This window comes from Hordeum vulgare, chromosome 4H, assembly GCF_904849725.1.
Source record: "Hordeum vulgare subsp. vulgare chromosome 4H, MorexV3_pseudomolecules_assembly, whole genome shotgun sequence".
NCBI lineage: Eukaryota > Viridiplantae > Streptophyta > Magnoliopsida > Poales > Poaceae > Hordeum > Hordeum vulgare.
The window spans coordinates 102,117,306-102,130,040 of NC_058521.1; positions in this window are offsets into that span (position 1 = coordinate 102,117,306).

A 12,735-nucleotide genomic window follows, 5' to 3' on the forward strand; every position below is an offset into this window, starting at 1 on the left:
ATAGTTAGTTTAATTACGCTTCACCTCTTGCCATGTTTAACCACATTTCATATTGCCGTGTATCTAATCGGGATAGAACTAAACAATTCGTATGTGGAGTTTCGTCAATATGCAACTCATGGCATATTAAACTTCACTTAATGTGTAGTGTTTGATTGTTGTGAATTGCCATGCCACGTCTTGCATATATTCAGTCGCTCATGCATCATTTGTGTTGTGCATCGTGTGGTGTATATCGTGTGTTGATTCTTGTTTCAGGTTTGCTTCGTCTCGATAGAGTTCCGCAAGCGTGTCGGAAAGTGAGGACCCGTTCGACTACATCGGTCCGTCTGCTTCACGGAGTCATTATTCTTCCAAGCGGGATCTCAGGCAAGATGACCATTTCCCTAGATACCATTACTATCATTGCCATGCTAGTTTTACCGTTTCTATCGTTATGTCTCGTTGCCTACCATATGTTAAATATCAGCCTCCCAACATTGCCATGAAATCCTTCGACATGTTCACAACCTAGCAAACCACTGATTGGCTATGTTACCGCTTGCTTTACCATGTGTTAGCGTTGCTAGTTGCAGGTGGAGTTGCTTCCATGTGTTAACATGGGTTCCTTGTTATGTCACCATATTAAATACTATTTAATTTAATGCACCTATATACTTGGTAAAAGGTGGAAGGCTCGGTCTTTCTAGCCTGGTGTTTTGTTCCACCTTGCCCCCTTAGTTTCAGCTACCGGTGTTATGTTCCATAATTGAGCGCTCCTAAAACGATCGGGGTTGTTATGGGGACCCCCTTGATAATTTGTTTTAGATTAAAGCTGGTCTGGCAAGGCCCATCATTGGTACTATATTTGCCCAACATAATAATTTTGTTAATACTGAAAGCATAGGGCGTCATGAACCCGAGGAGTAATTCTACATAATACAGGGAGGGCCAGTGCTGGTCCAAAACAGAGCCGTTTGCGGGGTCAACCCGGGGCAACTCGGAGATTTCTATCAGGCCACTGTACGTTGCGCTCATCCGTCGTGTCCTAAGAACGAGATACGCGGCTCCTATCGGGATCGTCGACATGCCGGGCGGCCTTGCTGTATTAGTTTTACCTTTGACGAATGTCTTGTGCATAGGATTCCGGTGATGCTTTGAGTAATCTCAGAGTTCAGGTTTTCCACTAAGGAGTCCGACGAGATCGCGAGCTTCGTGATCGAGGATTTCTATGCGGCTTGTGGTAGTTTGTGATGGACTAGTTGGAGCACCCCTGCAGGGTTAAATCTTTCAGAAAGTCGTGCCCGCGGTTATGTGGCAACGTGGAAACTTTGTTTAACACTGGTTCTAGATAACTTGAAGTTAACTTAATTAAAATATGCCAACTGAGTGTGTAACCGTGACTGTCTCTTTCGTGAGTTCCTTCTCCGATCGAGGACACGGTGGGGTTATGTCTGACGTAGGTAGGTGTTCAGAATCATTCATTTGATCATCAGTAGTTCACATCCGCTATGCGTAGATCATCCCCCTCTTTATTCTTGTACTCGTAAGTTAGCCACTAAATATATGCTTAGTCGCTTGTTGCAGCCTCACAACTTAACCATGTCTCACCTATTAAGCTTTGCTAGTCTTGATACCTTTGGAAATGAGATTGCTGAGTCCCCTGTGGCTCACAGATTACTACAACACCAGTTGCAGGTACAGGTAAAGGGTTACTTGACGCAAGCGCGTTGATTGTTCATTTGGAGTTGCTTCTTCTTCTTCATCATCGATCTAGGATGGGTTCCAGGCCGGCAGCCTTGGATAGCAAGGATGGACGTCGTTTTCTTTCCTCGTTTGTTTTCGTCCGTAGTCAGACCCTGCTCTTCTTCATGATGTTTATGTATTGTGCTGAAGTGACTCTGATGTAGCTTGTGGCGAGTGTAAGCCAATACCATATATCTCATCTTTTCAGTACATGTACTTGTAACGATATCCATTCTTGCGAAACGACGAGATGTGCTTCTATCCCTGACGAGGCCTTCATGCCAAATTAAGGATAGGATCGCATCTTGGGCGTTACATACTTGTATAGCATCTTTATAGTCACCCAGTTACGTTGTGAAATTTGATACACACAAAGTATTACTCCGGTGTCAGTGAGTTGCATGATCTCATGGCCATAGGAACAGATACACTGACATGCAGAAAGCAATGGCAGTAAACTAGATATGATCAAACGCTATGCTTAAGGTTTGGGTCTTGTCCTTCACATCATTATCCTAATGATGTAATACCGTTATCAAATGACAACTCATGTCTGTGGATAGGAAATATTAGCCATCTTTGATCAACGAGCTAGTCTAGTAGAAGCTCACTAGGGACATAGTGTTGTCTATGTATCCACACATGTATTTGAATTTCCAATCAATACAATTATAGCATGGATAATAAACGGTTATCATGAACAAGGAAATATGATAATAACTAATTTATTATTGCCTCTAGGGCATATTTCCAACAATCACGCCTCCTCGTGAGGTCAGTGAAGATGTGGACATTGGCGAACCTGGAACGCCAATTGTTCGAGATAGTTTTGGGAAGAAGTGCATCCCAACTCCTCCCTACATGAAATCATACCTCGCACTCCACCTGTTTTTGTTGCCACCCCAGTGCATGAGTCACCTGGTTCACCTCTCAAAGACATGGAGGTTGAAACCACTAAAAAACGTCGCCCGTCAAAAGGATTCACAAAGGCCGTAGGCCCTCAACCTCCTGTTCTATGGCAAGTATTCCAAAAGAAGATATACAATCACTCCATCAGTCATTTAAACCATTACATGCGAAGATGTTGCTCCAAGTCTAGAAGAGCCCGAAGCAAAACTTGTTGAATCCACTCATGCTGCATTAGATGAAGTCAACACAATTGCTGAAGCTGAAACCAAAGCTGCTTAGGATGCCACTGCTCCTACCCGCTCGCTAGATCGCCCTCAAGTGAGTGCTTCGCTCTCCACTGAAGATAATATGGATGCCACTATGGTGGTGCATGACAAAGAAGGCCACCGATATTGTGTCAAATGGCCAAGGCTTCGATTACTTGAGAGGATAACACCATAGTATGAATTCAACATCCAGCACAGTCCTTTAGTCCTCAAGTCAAATCCACGCCTAAGTCTTTGCAACTCTCACCCTCTTAATCGCATGCAGTTTAGTGTGAATAGCTTTAGGCACAACAACACCTTCTTTGACTCTGCCAGGAATCCATATGCTCATCCTTGCATTCCATCCATTTGATTCTGGAGTCAACAACAAAGGACCTACTATATATGTGTGATGTATGGACAGGATATGAAGCTATGAATCCATGGCTGGACTTCCATGTATTCATCATGCCCTATAATGTTTCACAACTATTGGCTTGTTGCCATTTATCATCGATGAGGAACATTGGAGTGAAGGACTCATTCTTCAATTTTATGCAACTATCCACATCTCAGGCTTCAGCAAAGATCCGAAGACACGCTTCTTAGATATTATGACTTGTGATGAACACATAAAGGCTCCCACTCGTGAACTCATTGACTTCACAAATCTTCTTCCATCTGGTGAAGAGTTTCACCCGAAAGCTGTTGTTTATTGCTACTTGTGATGGTGTTGATATTTCCCCGAAGAGGAAGGATGAAGTAATATAGTATCAGCAAGTATTTCCCTTAATTGAGAACCAAGGTTTATCAAACCATTATGAGAACCAAGACAAACAACCGTCGGCAACACCTACACACAAAAGAGCAAATACTTGCACCCAACATGGGCAAGAGGGTTGCCAATCCCCTTGTAATCATTAGCGACAAGGATTAAATATGATAATAATAGGCTGATAAATTGCAAATTAAATAAATTGCGGCAAGGTAATTTCGGTTTTTAAAATATGATTAAAGTAGAACTGAGGGCCATAGTTTTCACTAGAGGCTTCTCTCTTAATAGAATGGCATACGGAGGGTAAAAAAATTACTATTGGGGAATTGATAGAATCTCACACCAATGACAGAGTCAGTGGTCCGGCGTGGGAGGCACAGATCTACCTTGGGTTAAAACCAAGTCAGCACAGGTTGACCAACGTCGTTGCCATGGCCGTGGCTGTTGGAAATATGCCCTATAGGAAATAATAAATTAGTTATTATTATATTTCCTTCTTCATAATAATCGTTTATTATCCATGCTAGAATTGTATTGATTGGAACTCAAATACATGTGTGGATACATACTGTCCCTAGTGAGCCTCTAGTTGACTAGTTCGTTGATCAAAGATGGTCAAGGTTTCCTGGCCATAGGCAAGTGTTGTCACTTGATAACAGGATCACATCATTAGGAGAATCATGTGATGGACAAGACCCAAATTATGAACGTATCATATTGATCGTGTCGTTTTATTGCTATTATTTTCTGCGTGTCAAGTATTTATTCCTATGACCATGAGATCATATAACTCACTGGCACCGGAGGAATGCCTTGTGTGTATCAAACGTCACAACGTAAATGGGTGACTATAAACGTGCTCTACAGGTTTCTCCAAAGGTGTCCGTTGAGTTAGTATGGATCAAGACTGGGATTTGTCACTCCGTGTGACGGAGAGGTATCTCGGGGCCCACTCGGTAATACAACATCACACACAAGCCTTGCAAGCAATGTGACTGAGTGTAAGTCACAGGATCTTGTATTACAGAACGAGTAAAGAGACTTGCCGGTAACGAGATTAAAATAGGTATGCGGATACCGACGATCGAATCTCGAGCAAGTAACATACCGAAGGACAAAGGGAATGGCATACGGGATTATATGAATCCTTGGCATTGAGGTTCAACCGATAATATCTTCGGAGAATATGTAGGATCCAATATGGGCATCCAGGTCCCGCTATTGAATATTGACCGAAGAGTCTCTTGGGTCATATCTACATAGTTCTCGAACCCGAAGGGTCTGCACACTTAAGGTTCGATGATGTTTTAAGCGTATTTGAGTTATATGTGTTGGTAATCGAAAGTTGTTCGGAGTCCCGGATGAGATCCAGGACGTCACGAGGAGCTCCGGAATGGTCCGGAGGTAAAGATTGATATATAGGAAGTCCTGTTTTGGTCACCGTGAAAGTTTTGGGATCATCGGTAGTGTACCGGGAGTGCCGGGAGGGGTGCCGGGGACCATCGGGAGGGGTGTCACGCCCCAAGGGGTCTCATGGGCTATGGGAAGAGATAAACCAGCCCCTAGTGGGCTGGAATAAGTTCCCACTAAGGCCCAGAAGGTTTGAGAAGGAAAAAAACACAAGGTGGAAAGCGTTTCCAAGTGGGAAGGTGGAATCCTACTCCAAGTAGGATTGGAGTAGGACTCCTCCACCTCCAATTTCGGCCAAACCTTGAGGGTTTGAGGCTGCCTCCTCCCCTCCCTCCCTCCTATATATACTAGAGGTATTGAGGGTTTTTGAGACACAATTTTGCCACGGCAGCCCGACCACATACCTCCATGGTTTTTCCTCTAGATCGTATTTCTGCGGAGCTCGGGCGGAGCCCTGCTGAGATAGATCATCACGAACCTCCGGAGCGTCGTCATGCTGTCGAAGAACTCATCTACCTCTCCGTCTCTCTTGCCGGATCAAGAAGGCCGAGATCATCGTTGAGCTGTACGTGTGCTGAACGCGGAGGTACCGTCTGTTCGGCACTAGATCAGAACGGATCGTGAGATGGATCGCAAGACGGTTCATGCAATGGATCGCGAGATGGTTCGTGGGACGGATCGCAGGACGGATCGTGTGACAGATCGCGGGACGGTTCGTGGGACGGTTCGCGGGGCGGATCGAGGGACGTGAGGACATTCCACTACATCAACCGCGTTTCTTAACGCTTCTGATGTGCGATCTACAAGGGTACGTAGATCAGAAATCCCCTCTCATATATGAACATCACCATGATAGGTATTGCATGTGCGTAGGAAAAATTTTGTTTCCCATGCGATGCTCCCCAACAGTGGCATCATGAGCTAGGTTCATGCGTAGATGTTATCTCGAGTAGAACACAAAAGTTTTTGTGGGCGGTGATGTGCGATTTGTTGCCCTCCTTAGTCTTTTCTTGATTCCGCGGTATTGTTGGATCGAAGCGGCTCAGACCGACATTACTCGTACGCTTACGAGAGACTGGTTTCATCGCTACGAGCAACCCCATTGCTCAAACATGACTGGCGCGTGTCGGTTTCTCCAACTTTAGTTGAATCGGATTTGACCGAGGAGGTCGTTGGAGAGAGGTTAAATAGCAATTCATACATATCCGTTGTGGTGTTTGCGTAAGTAAGATGCGATCCTACTAGATACCCATGGCAACCACGTAAAACATGCAACAACAATTAGAGGACGTCTAACTTGTTTTTGCAGGGTATGCTTGTGATGTGATATGGCCAACGACGTGATGTGATATATTGGATGTATGAGATGATCATGTTGTAATAGTTAATATCGACTTGCACGTCGATTCTACGGCAACCGGCGGGAGCCATAGGGTTGTCTTTAAACTAACGTTTGTGTTTGCAGATGCGTTTACTATATTGCTAGGACGTAGCTTTAGTAGTAATAGCATAGCATACACGACAACCTCGATGGCGGCACGATGATGGAGATCATGATGATGGGGATCATGGTGTGGCGCCGGTGACAAGAAGATCATACCGGTGCTTTGGTGATGGAGATCAAGGAGCACTTGATGATGGCCATATCATGTCACTTATGAATTGCAAGTGATGTTAATCCTTTATGCACCTTATCTTGCTTAGAACAACGGTAGCATTATGAGGTGATCTCTCACTAAAATTTCAAGCTCAAATTGTGTTCTCCCCGATTGTGCACCATTGCGACAGTTCGTCGTTTCGAGACACCACGTGATGATCGGATGCGATAGACTCAACGTTCACATACATCGGGTGCAAAACAGTTGCACGCGCGGAACACTCGGGTTAAACTTGATGAGCCTAGCATGTACAAACATGGCCTCGGAACACATGAGACCGAAAGGTCGAGCATGAATCATATAGTTGATATGATTAGCATAGAGATGCTTACCACTGAAGCTACTCTCAACTCACGTGATGATCGGACTTGAGATAGTGGATTTGGATCATGTACCACTCAAATGACTAGAGAGATGTACTTTTTGAGTGGGAGTTTAAAATTAATTTGATTAGTTAAACTCTAATTATCTTGAACATAGTAAAAAGGTCTTTACGAGTTATGATGTGGCTTGCGCTATAGCTCTACAGTTTTTATATGTTCCTAGAGAAAATTTAGTTGAAAGTTGATAGTAGCAACTTTACGGACTGAGTTTCTAAAACTGAGGATTGTCCTCGTTGCTGCGCAGAAGGCTTATGTCCTTAATGCACCACTCGATGTGCTGCACCTCGAGCGTCGTCTGTGGATGTTGTGAACATCCAACATACACATTTCTGATGACTACGCGATAGTTCAGTGCAAAATACTTAATGGCTTAGAAGCAAGGCGCCGAAGACGTTTTGAAACATCACGGAACATAAGAGATGTTCTAAAGATATGAAATTGTGATTTCATGCTTGTGCCCTTGTTAAGAGGTATGAGACCTCCGACAAGATTCTTTGTCCACGAAGTAAAGGAGAAAAGCTCAATCGTTGAGTGTGTGCTCAGATTGTGCGAGTACAACAATCGCTTGAATCAAGTGGGAGTTAATCTTCCTGATGAGATAGTGATGGTTCTCCAAAGTCACTACCACCAAGCTGAGAGAGCTTCGTGATGAACTATAACATATCAAGGATAAATACAAATGATCCTTGAGCGATTCGCGATGTTTGACACTGCAAAAGTAGAAATCAAGAAGGAGCATCAATAGTTGATGGTTAGTAAAACCACTAAAGTTTCAAGAAAGGCAAGGGCTAAAAGGGATACTTCATGAAACGGCAAACCAGTTGTTGCTCTAATGAAACCCAAGATTGAACCCAAACCCGAGACTAAGTGCTTTTGTTATGAGGGGAACGGTCACTGAGGCAAAGCTGCCCTCGATGCTTGGTAGATAAGAAGGTTTGCTAAGTCGACAGAAGTATATTTGATGTACATGATATTGATGTGTACTTTACTAGTACTCTTAGTAGCGCGAGGGTATTCGATACCGGTTCGGTTGCTAAGTGATTAGTAACTCGAAATGAAAGCTACGGAATAAACGGAGAGTAGCTAAAGGCAAGGTGACGATACGTGTTGGAAGTGTTTCCAAGGTTGATATGATCAAACGTCGCACGCTCCCTCTACCATCGGGTTTGGTGTTAAACCTAAATAATTGTTATTTGGTGCTTGCGTTGAGCATGAACATGATTGGATCGTGTTTATTGCAATACGGTTATTCATTTAAAGAGAATAATGGTTACTCTATTTGCTTGAATAATCACCTTCAATGGTTTACTGAATCTCGATCGTAGTGTTACACATGTTCATGATATTGGTGCCAAAAGATACAAGGTAATGGTGATAGTACCACTTACTTGTGGCACTGATGCTTGAGTCATGTTGCTATAAATTGCATGAAGAGGCTCCATACTGATGGATCTTTATACTCACTTGATTTTGAATCACTTGTGACATGCAAATCATACCACATGAGCAAGGCCTTGTTTTCATTGAGATGAAACAAGATAGTAACTTGTTGGAAGTAATACATTTTGATCTATGCAGTCCAATGGGTGCTGAGGCACGTAGTGGATATCATTATTGTTCTTACTTCAATGAAGATTTGAGTAGATACAGGAGTATTTACTTAATGAATCACAAGTCTGGAATATTGAAAAAGTTCAATTTTGTTTCAGAGTGAAGTTCGTCGTAACAAGAGGATAAACTGTCTACGATATGATCATAGAGATGAATATCTGAGTTGCGAGTTTTGGTACACAGTTAAGACAATGTGGAACTTGTTTCGCAATTCATGCCACCAAGAACACCATGGTGTGATAGTGTCATAGCCGTGACCTATTTTATATGGTGCATACTATGATGTCTCTTATCGAATTATCACTATCATTTATGGGTTATGCATTAGAGACAACTGCATTCACTTTAAATAGGGCACCGCGTAATTCCGTTGATATGACATAGTATAGATTGAGGTTTAGAGAAATCTAAGCTGTCGTTTCTTGAAAGTTTGGGGTTGCGACGCTTATATGAAAAAGTTTCAGTCTGATAAGCTCGAGCCCAAAGTGGATGAATGCATCTTCATAGGATATCCAAAACAGTTGGGAGCATCTCCTATCTCAGATCCGGAAGCAAAGTGTTTGTTTCTAGAAAACGGGTCCTTTCTCGAGGAAAGCTTTCTCTCGAAAGAATTGAGTGGGAGGGTGGTAGAACTTGATGAGGTTACTGAACCATCACTTCAACCAGTGTGTAGCAGGGCGCAGGAAGTTGTTCCTGTGGCGCCTACACCAATTGAAGTGGAAGCTGATGATGGTGATCATTAAGCATTGGATCAAGTTACTACAAACCTCGTAGGTCGACAAGGTCGCATACTACTACAGAGTGGTACGGTAACCCTGTCTTGGAGGTCATGTTGTTGAACAACAATGAACCTACGAGTTATGGAGAAGCAATGGTGGGCCCGGATTCTGACAAATGCCTGGAGGCCATGAAATCCGAGAGAGAATCCATGTGTGAGAACAAAGTATAGACTTTGGAAGAGCTACTTGATGGTAGTAAGACTATTAAGTAAATATGGATCTTTAAAAAGGAAGACAGACAATGATGGTGATAAGTCACTATTAAGAAAAGCTCGACTTGTCACAAAGATGTTTTCGACAAGATCAAAGAGTTGACTATGATGTGACTTTCTCACTCGTAGCGATGCTAAAAGTCTGTTGGAATTATGTTAGTAGTTGCTGCATTATTTGTGAAATATTGCACATAGGAAGTCAAAACATTGTTTCCTCGACGGTTTCCTTGAGGAAAGATTGTATGTGATACAATCAAAAGGTTTTGTCGATTCTAAGGATACTAACAAGTATGTAATCTCCAGCGATCCTTTTATGGACTGGTGCAAGCATCTCGGAGTTGGAATATATGCTTTGATGAGATGATCAAAGCTTTTGGGTTTGTGCAAGGTTTATGAGAAACTTGTATTTCCAAAGAAGTGAGTGGGAGCACTATAGAATTTCAAATAAGTGTATGTGGTTGACATATTGTTGATCGGAAGTAATGTAGAATTTCTGTCATGCATAAAGGTTGTTTGAAAGGGTTTTTCAAAGGAAGACCTGGATAGAGCTACTTCAACATTGAGCATCAACATCTATGGAGATAGATAAAAAATGCTAAACTGAACTTTCAAATGAAATGCATGCCTTGACAAGTTTTTGAAGGAGTTCAAAATAGATCAGCAAAGAAGGAGTTCTTGGCTGTGTTGTAAGGTGTGAATATGAGTAAGACTCAAAAGCCCTACCACGACAGAAGAAAGAGAAAGGACGAAGGTCGTCCCCTATGCCTTAGCCATAGACTCTATAGTATGCCATGTTGTGTACCGCACCTGATGTGTGCCTTGCCACAAGTCTGTTAAGAGGTACACAGAGTGATCCAGGATTAAATCACTGAACAGCGGTCAAAGTTATCCTTAGTAACTAATAGACTAAGGATTTTTTTCTCGATTATGGAGGTGGTTGAAGAGTTCGTCGTAAAGGGTTACGTTGATGCAAGCTTTGACACTAATCCAAATAACTATGAGTAGTAAAACGGATTCGTATAGTAGAGTATATATTTGGAGTATTTCTGAATAGCACGTAGTAGCAGCATCTATAAGATGACATAAAGATTTGTAAAGCACACACGGATTTGAAAGATTCAGAACCGTTGACTAAAACCTCTCTCACGAGCAAGACGTGATCAGACCCCAGAAGTATATGGGTGTTGGATTCGTTAAAATCACATGGTGATGTGAACTAGATTATTGACTCTAGTTCAAGTGGGAGACTGTTGGAAATATGCCCTAGAGGCAATAATAAATTAGTTATTATTATATTTCCTTGTTCATAATAATCGTTTATTATCCATGCTAGAATTTTATTGATTGGAAACTCAAATACATGTGTGGATACATAGACAACACACTGTCCCTAGTGAGCCTCTAGTTGACTAGTTCGTTGATCAAAGATGGTCAAGGTTTCCTTGCCATAGGCAAGTGTTGTCACTTCATAACGGGATCACATCATTAGGAGAATCATGTGATGGACAAGACCCAAACTATGAACGTAGCATATTGATCGCGTCGATTTATTGCTATTGTTTTTTGCGTGTCAAGTATTTATTCCTGTGACCATGAGATCATGTAACTCACTGGCACCGGAGGAATGCCTTGTGTGTATCAAACGTCACAACGTAACTGGGTGACTATAAAGGTGCTCTACAGGTATCTCCGAAGGTGTCCGTTGAGTTAGTATGGATCAAGACTGGGATTTGTCATTCCGTGTGACAGAGAGGTATCTCGGGGCCCACTCGGTAATACAACATCACACACAAGCCTTGCAAGCAATGTGACTTAGTGTAAGTCACGGGATCTTGTATTACAGAACGAGTAAAGAGACTTGCCGGTAACGAGATTGAAATAGGTATGCGGATACCGACGATCGAATCTCGAGCAAGTAACATACCGAAGGACAAAGGGAATGACATACGGGATTATATGAATCCTTGGCACTGAGATTCAACCGATAAGATCTTCGGAGAATATGTAGGATCCAATATGGGCATCCAGGTCTCGCTATTGAATATTGACCGAAGAGTCTCTCGGGTTATGTCTACATAGTTCTCGAACCCGCGGGGTCTGCACACTTAAGGTTTGATGATGTTTTAAGCGTATTTGAGTTATAGGTGTTGGTAACTGAAAGTTGTTCGGAGTCCCGGATGAGATCCAGGACGTCACGAGGAGCTCCGAAATGGTCCGGAGGTAAAGATTGATATATAGGAAGTCCTGTTTTGGTCACCGGAAAAGTTTCGGGCTCATCGGTAGTGTACCGGGAGTGCCGGGAGGGGTGTCGGGGACCATCGGGAGGGGTGTCACGCCCCAAGGGTCTCATGGGCTATGGGAAGAGATAAACCAGCCCCTAGTGGGCTGGAATAAGTTCCCACTAAGGCCCAGAAGGTTTGAGAAGGAAAAAACACAAGGTGGAAAGAGTTTCCAAGTGGGAAGGTGGAATCCTACTCCAAGTAGGATTGGAGTAGGACTCCTCCACCTCCAATTTCGGCCAAACCTTGAGGGTTTGAGACTGCCTCCTCCCCTCCCTCCCTCCTATATATACTAGAGGTATTGAGGGTTTTTGAGACACAACTTTGCCACGGCAGCCCGACCACATACCTCCACGGTTTTTCCTCTAGATCGTATTTCTGCGGAGCTCGGGTGGAGACCTGCTGAGATGGATCATCACCAACCTCCGGAGCGCCGTCACGCTGCCGGAGAACTCATCTACCTCTCCGTATCTCTTGCTGGATCAAGAAGGCCGGGATCATCGTCGAGCTGTACGTGTGCTGAACGCGGAGGTGTCGTCTGTTCGGCACTAGATCGGAACGGATCGTGAGATGGATCGCAAGACGGTTCGTGCAATGGATCGCGAGATGGTTCGTGGGACGGATCGCGGGATGGATTGTGGGACGGATCGCGGGACGGTTCGTGGGACGGTTCGCGGGGCTGATCGAGGGACGTGAGGACGTTCCACTACATCAACCGCGTTTCTTAACGCTTCTGCTGTGCGATCTAC